This window comes from Zosterops lateralis, assembly GCF_965231275.1.
Source record: "Zosterops lateralis genome assembly, chromosome: 3".
Taxonomy (NCBI): Eukaryota; Metazoa; Chordata; class Aves; order Passeriformes; family Zosteropidae; genus Zosterops; species Zosterops lateralis.
Window position 1 is genome coordinate 17,690,835 of NC_139764.1, and position 8,107 is coordinate 17,698,941.

Consider the following 8,107-nt stretch of genomic DNA (forward strand, 5'->3'; position numbering starts at 1 on the left):
CTTCAGCACTACTATGTTTTTCAAAAGGTTTCAAATGAGCTTGAGAAGAAGTTAGGAGTTTAATTCCACAGCATTCCAAAAAGTGTTGCTAATCACACTGATAGAGGAAGAAATTGTACCAACTGGAACCCCATATTCTTTCATTGCACAAAAGTAAAATTTTCCTTTTTTAGTTGCAGCAGTGCTATAATAGATTGGTTTAGACTGGCTGCTTATTTTCTCTAACGTATCATTTGTCATTAATTCTACTCAAGAGAACAGCTTTGTGCTGAAGGCTAGTAAAACTGCATTAGTTTTGGAATGCAAAATACACGCTGCAGCTTTATACACAAAGCCACTGTAATAAATTCTGAAAATTGTGGCATGCCATTCTTTGCTCACTTTTCTAAAGAGTATTTTGATAATCACTTTACAACCTTTCACCTTAAGTCTGCACAAAATACTCACCCTTTAACATATGGTGATAGCTTTATTTGGAATCATATCTGAGGTTATCAGCTTTTAATGAGATTATAGCCTGATTCTTGTTAACCAACCCTGTTAGAGAAAGTAGTTGCTTTGTAACACTTCAGAGTGAAAAACTTCTTTGCAGAAAATTTTACTTTGTCATGAGCTGAAAAGAAATTCTTCTTTAAAATGAACCATCTCTATAATTTTCCTCAGATTAATCCATTTTTGTGTTAACATTTTAGCATATGATTGGAGCAATAAAGGTCAAAATTGACTTGCATAAGCTTGTGACCCTTTGTAGCTCCTGTAGTAGACTTCATATATTAAAATGAAGACTTTGTATATTAAAATGGGGAGAGACAAAATCCATCAAAACAGAACATTAACATTTTTTGCTGTTCTTTACAAGCAACTCAGCTTTGAAACACAGGAGTTTGTCTGACTTTTATTTCTCAAATGAAAAGCAGCAAGGTTACTTGAAATTTAAATTGCACAATTTATTAAAATAGCCTGGATCTAAGCACAACTTGCACAAAATCAAAACACCTTCTATGCAACCACAGGTGGGTGTATTTATTGCATGTTCATATCAAAGTGGCACAAATAGGCCTTTGATCCACTGGATCCACTGCAGTGGCCACTGAAGTTCTGCAGGCGAAGAAAAATACCATATATAGGTTATGTAAGTTTGTTTTCTTCTAAGCCCAAAACCTAAACACTAAAGGAGAAGAAGGTGGAGTAAAATAACTTCTCTGTATGCATCAGGTTATCTTATTTGTTACCACATAACCGGACTTGCAGAAGTCTAAGATGATGAGGTATCCCTAAGACTTACACTCAGTTTAAGTGCAACACAGAGAAGGAACAAGAGAAGAAAGAGAAGGAACAAAAATAAAAAGTGGAGAAAGCCCACATGGTACAGCCCTCCCTGTAATCCCGTCCCTGGTTAGCAAGTTGGAAGCATTTCATTTCTCTGACTTGAAGCCTGATATTCACATTCCTCTGTGGCTTAATGTGGACATGGACTACAGATTGCACTCATGTCTTAAAGGAGCTAAATGATTTAGCACAGCAAGCCCACAAACTGCAAGAGGGACAGCAAGAAATCTTATATTCCCATCCACTTTGAAGAAAAAGGAAATTACATTTCTTAATTCCTAGTTCTGTTGCAAAGTAGGCAATGCTGTGTGGATGTAGTGATTGCCTTTACCAAAAGTGAGTAAAATCTGTCCTTGGCAGTTGTGAAGACACTGAAACCTCCTGAAGTGCTGTTAAGTGTGGCCACCCTTCCTGGGAAATCAAACAACCTGTACCAACACAGTGTGGGAGTGAGACAAGTCTCCAACTTCAGCCCTTCTAAAACCAGTGCAGAATGGCAACAGGCTGAACAGAAATTAAATAGCAAATGTGACACCAGTGTGTGTTTCATTCAACTATTTACCACAAAGACAAGCCCATGCTAACACAAGTTCCTATAACCATGGAATAGAAATTTTCATGCAGTTTCAAAAAAAAACGGAGCAGACCAAAGCACGTCAGATGCTGTCTCACAGCAACAGCTACTGCACAAGAGACACCACTGTCAGTGGAAAGGGAAAGGGAAGTGCTCCCCACCAAGTGGCCACAGCTCTGCAATTCCACCCAAGCTATTTATTTATTGCTGCTAAAGTTCAGCGTTCCCATTTGCAGATGTGAAGTTCTGGGTCAAACTTGCCAAGAACTAACTGGCCTGCCTTTTTTATAAAATGATTAGCTGTGCTTTTGAAAGAATTACTAAGACCAAAGGGTCACAGGGTAATTATTTACAGAACGAATGCCAGGGATGAAGTGACAGATAAAGACATTACAAAGATCATGCAGAGTAAGGATGAGAAATTCCTGCAATTTATTGTCTATCACTGTGAAGTGTGATTCAGAGATAGCACCAGCTCTGCTCTTTCCTCTTTATAGTGATAGACTGTACTGACTCAAGACCTTTAATTCTCCATTTCCAACTTCATACTGGATCTATTCAAGAAGGTAAAAAAAAAATGAAATCAAGCCCACTACAGAGCAGATAGACATCATGAAGAAGTGATGTTGCCTTGCTTTGGTTTGGAAGGTAACCAGCCCAATTGTGACAGAAATGAAATGTTCCCTTTCAGCTAAATAAAAGCTGTGGTTGCAGTACAAACCACTGCCTTCAGCATAACGAGGGTTTACAACCTGCTCTTCTGGTAGGGTGACTGGAGGCAGCACAGTTCAGCCATGACTCTCTAAGAGGGAACAGGATCACTGGAAAAGAGTTTTAAGAATCCTTGCGGAAGACAGAACAGCTCATATCTTACCCAGCCACTCCCCCACTGCAGAATACAGGACACTCAGTCCAGAAGCATTTTCAGTGCCTAAATATAACACAGGCATTCACAGAGCATAAATAGGAGAATCCTTCTGAAGAGCTGTCTTCAAAACAATCTCCATTTTTCAGCAGGGCTAGAGTTCAAAGTCATATACTGGCATGTCAAATTCCGGATATCCTCCAAAGAAAAATGAATTTATTTTTATTATACCTGGCTATTTTTATAAAGTTTCTGGAAACAAGGAACATTAACTGTGCTTAATTAATTCTCATACACCTTCATGTTTTTCTTTGGACACAAGCCAAGAAGATTTGATGGAATATGATCCTATCCTTATGGTATTTCATAACATCAGTTTTCATTGGCAACCATTAATTACATACCCTAAATGAAGCTGCTAGATTTTTTCAATGTTTTTCCTAAGCTTTAATGTATAAACTTGTCAAAGTAAAAAATAGCTGACCCTTAATATTACAGTTCATGCCAAAAATAATATGAAGCTATTAGAATCACAAAGGCTAGAATTCAATTAGAAAATGAACGCTGCAAAATATCTAAGCATAAGCATTATATCAAGAAAGAGTAAGCAAAAAAAGTGTCATTTTGAAGAAAAGCTAACCTACTACTCGTGATGGACAAATTTCAAAATCCTTTGTTTCTATCTCTAAACACTCCAGTAAACCAAACATTTTAACTGGCAGTAGGATGTATGTACTGGCAGATATATGTCTTCTGACAGTGACAAGGACAGCACCAGATCTACTACCATGTTTTCACAAGGGAAATTCAAAAAATAAACCAGTAGAGCCAAAAGACCAAGTTCATATTGCTGGAACCTTCTTTAGGTCACTGGGCTATAGAAGTAAGACTCAAATAGCACCCCCTCACTACTATGACTTATGAAAATATTCAGCCTGACACTAGGAAAAAAACCAGACACTATTTAGTGAGAATTTCATTTGCAGAGGAGGGGAAAAAACTTTGGCATAAAGTGGAGAGAGAAGGGAGAAAAAGAAAAAAGATTAGCAAAGATAAGTAAAGAACATAGAGAAAACATTTTTTCAGTGCAGATAGAAAAGGGAAAAAAACTTTCTAGCTGTTGGCCAAATTATGTAATTTTTAAAAGTGTTCTGAAGAAGTAAAACTGAGTGGCATGAATTTCATATAACATACATTATTCAGAAGACCATTCTTCTAAACTCCTCTGCCTATTCAGGCTGCACTTTTTCCCACTGCAAAGTTCATAATTTTTTTATTTTTTCAGAGAGCCAGTAAAAAGCAACTCTAACTCATCTAACTTGTGTTCTAAACATAAAAAAATGCACAAAAATCTGGGTTTCATATAACTGATCAAAAAGAAACCTAGAAACCACCTCAATCCTAATTTATGTTTTAACTCCTTCAGTAGAGAGGTCCAACACAACTACTCACCACCCATTCTCAAGCGTCAGGTTCATCCTTTTATGTGCATTATTAGTCAAGACAACAGATGAAAGCAATTAAACCATTCCATGAAAATAAGTTCACATTTGCATATTGCTATCATCTTGTACCTCAGAGATGTGAGAATTATGCATTTTTCTCATCTGTACACAAGTATTACAGCAGTTTCAAAAAGTCAGAAAGACGAATTATCCCATTCTAGAATCAAGCCTGCCTGCACTCTAGACATCAAATAGCCTCCCAGTTTCTCACCTTGCTTTTCCTCAGAACAGTCTTTGAGCATCTTAAGGGGTTTTAAAAAACAAAATTAACTATTTTCATAGAAAAGAAAAGTAATAATGTACTACATTATTTTCTTCCACTACTAAGCTACCTGTGGAATCTGAAGAACTTGCCAATGAGACAAGTTTATCTGTGATCTTGAGAAAAGAAGGGAGATGTTGAAGCAAGAACACCTAAATTGAATAATGGTCCACACAGCTGAGGAGGTTTCAACACCTTCTTTCAGCTGGAGAAAGAAGGCAGGAACTATATAAAAGCTCTCAAGTGATATAAAAATGATGTGCCTTAGCTGTATCCCATATATAGTTAGCTTCCCTTCACAGAGTGGTACCCTGAATACCACACAAGGAAAACAGAGGAAAAGTCTGGGTACAGACATCAGTATAAAAGTGCTTTTATAAGTATTGTTTTCCTTCTACAGAACTAAGAATGAAATACCCCATATGACATTTTATTCTCCTGTAAATGAAGGATACAACCTGCAAACTTCCTGTAGTGGAACACACTTTTCTTTTCCATGTGCAATTCAAACTGGCAAGTTTAAACAGAGAAAAATATTATATGTATCCATGGATATCTAATTTTAGAAAGACAAACAATTCTCCTGCTCCAGCACCAGGGGGGAAAAATGGTAAGAAAGAAATAGCTATTACAAGTCTTACAGAAAGGAGCTACGACAATACATGACGTACACAGAACAGAGTAAGGACTGAGTTGGGCAAGTGCCCATGAGGAAAACAAAGCTTTTGTGGGTTCTGCATCTAAAATGGACAGGCCACAGTTATCACATCTTACTGCCAGCTTGATATACTACTTTTTCTCCAGTGGAAAAGCTTTGGGAAGGTTGATGCCTTTAGAGTTTTGTGGCCATTGTCAAGCCCTGTGTCACGTTAGCAAGCACAGAGATTGGCATTATGATGGTTCCATAAAAGCAACTCTAATATCTGCTTGCAATTTGTACACTTTTTTTTCCAAAGTGGTTTTGGCTTACAGAATTTAGCCTCTTCAGAATTAGCACTCTTCAGAAACTCAACAGGGCAATTTTTCTTCCTACAATCTGAAGTAGATAGAGACGGAGACATAGATAGTTCTGTTGCAGGCAAGCACATATTCATCACATACTATAGTTTGTGCTACTACAAAACAGTAAAAGCCAGTATGTGAAATGTAAAGAAATATAAATAAAGATATTTCTTTTCAAACAGAATCAGTGTGCCTTAATGAGGAGGCAAAACAACAAAGGCAAGCATCTAAAAAGAGAAAATGGGTAACCCCCCTAGATGTTATGGGTTCTGGAGCAAAAGGCCAGACTAATCTTAAAAATGAGGTGCCAGTGCTGGAAAATTCATGCTAAAACTGAGATATGGCAAAGTATTTACCTTAGGTAGCTGCTAAAGGTAGCAGCAGTCTCCAAGATAAAACTCACTAGTTTCCAGTACCAGAAAAATTTATTCCTCAGAATTATAAACTGTCTAATTAGCAACTGAGTTAGCTAGCTAGTTTCAATTATGAACAAGCACTGTAATTCAGATATACCTTCAGGTTGTGTTATGCAATTTATAAAACACTTTCATTCTTTAAATATACTGTTAACTAGGATCCATGAAAATAAATATTGCTATTTCACCTTCAGAATTGAAGCTGGCCTTCCATTTCTGATTTTTTGTCGAGAATTATTGGACAGGAGTTTACCAGTCCTCAAGGCATACTAAATCCTATTTAAACTTTCCAGGTCATCTGAGCTTAAAAATTGCATTTGTTTTCTCTCCCCAGCTCTTGCCCGTAGAAACTCCCTGCATGATTGTACCAATCAGAAATCAAATTTGCAAACCTTGGGATGATCCTAAATGCTTGGTTTTGTTTGTTAACAATATCATTAACAGAATAAAAAAGAATACTATCCGGAAGGACAGAGAAGGAAAAAATAATTGAATTATCATGATGTCAAAAAGTATGACAGGGCTTGTGACTTTCTAAAGATGAAAACAAAAAATTCATTGCTCAAATTGAGACATTGATAATGCTAAATCCTAAGAAATATATCTCTGTGGCCTTAAACTCAATAAAATATTGTCCAGAAATGCACCTCCTGTTTAATGCAATTTGCAATTCAATTATCTTGGTTTAAAAAAACAAACATTAAAATACACACAACTAAAATTAACCTCATTGTTCATTAATACTAAACTTTACGTAGATGGTCTAAGGACAACAAAGTAACCACCCAAGGCCAACAGAAAAACAAAAGGCCAGAAAAAAAATCCCAAGGCATTTTTTAAAGGGCAGTTTTGAAATTTACTATAAAGTCTAGAAATAGACAGTGAACAATTACAGTTACAAATTTAGCTTGCCAAATTACCATTGCATTGCATAAATCCAGTAAGTTATGCTGGATCCCACGCAGGGCACTAGCACTCCCATCTCAAAGCCCTACTAAAGTCCTTTTAAAATACAGACCAACTGATCTCCCTCCTTTAACTCCCTGTGTGGTTCTTTGTTAGTGCCTGACTCAATTTTCTGTTTCTTTATTTTTATCACACATGAGAACACTGGGATATTTAGACTACTTACAGTGTTCAAAATGTTTTTGAATTAAAAATACCAAAAAAATCCAAATAAAATTAATCAAGAGAAAACAGTGATACACAACATATTTCCCTCTTTTAAAACCTTGTTTTTTACCCCAAACTTTATCTGCTAAAGGTTTACCAGCCAGACTTCCTCCCCCCTGCTCCAGCCACTCAGGCACTGTGAAGAGGCTGAATCTCTCTCACAGCAGCCAGCCAGGAATTCCCTAATTTCCGACCCAAGCAGTGACCCATGCTGAGCCAGAGGTGCCCTGACAACCAGGTACTCCTTGCTTCCCACTCCCTGTGCTGAGCAAACCTCAACACAAATCCTTCTTTTCAAACAATATGACTTGAAAACAAACCAAGCAAAGGTTCCTAAAAATCCCCCATAACAGGGAGTTGAAACTTGTCCATGGATGCACACACAGACAAACAATACCTAAGCCAGCTATGACATTGCATAGGAAGCCAGAACCCTGTTGGTGTGTTCAGGACCTGACAGAGTGGTTTGAAACACGATACAGTCCCTTTGATACAGCTCATGAGTTTAGAAGTGGAGGGGCCGTATCCTATTAAAAATAACAGGAAATTGGCCACAGCAATAAATCTAAAGCTTTGGCTGCTGCAATTTCTTATCTTCCACGAGCAGCTGGTGGTGTGCAAAAAAAAAAAAAAAAAAAAAAAAAAAAAAAAAAAAAAAAAAAAAAAAAAAAAGTGCAACTTTTCCTTCTCAGAAAAAGAAAACAAACTAACAATTAAAAAATCACTCCAAAACTGTAGCTTCCACTTGGTGATAGCTTGCAACAGCCAGTTGACAGCCTTGGAGACCTAGATCCCCAAGATGTTTTCCCGTCACACCAGGATACTGATGGTTTACTGCTGCCTCCAGGCAAAACCACATCACTGAGAAAGTGAAGATGGTGCACTAAGGTTGACAAGTCCCAAAGAACCTCATCAGATGCTCTGGCACTCCTGATAGTACTTTTCTCATGCAATTTCTGCCTCCAAGTGATCTCTCTGTCT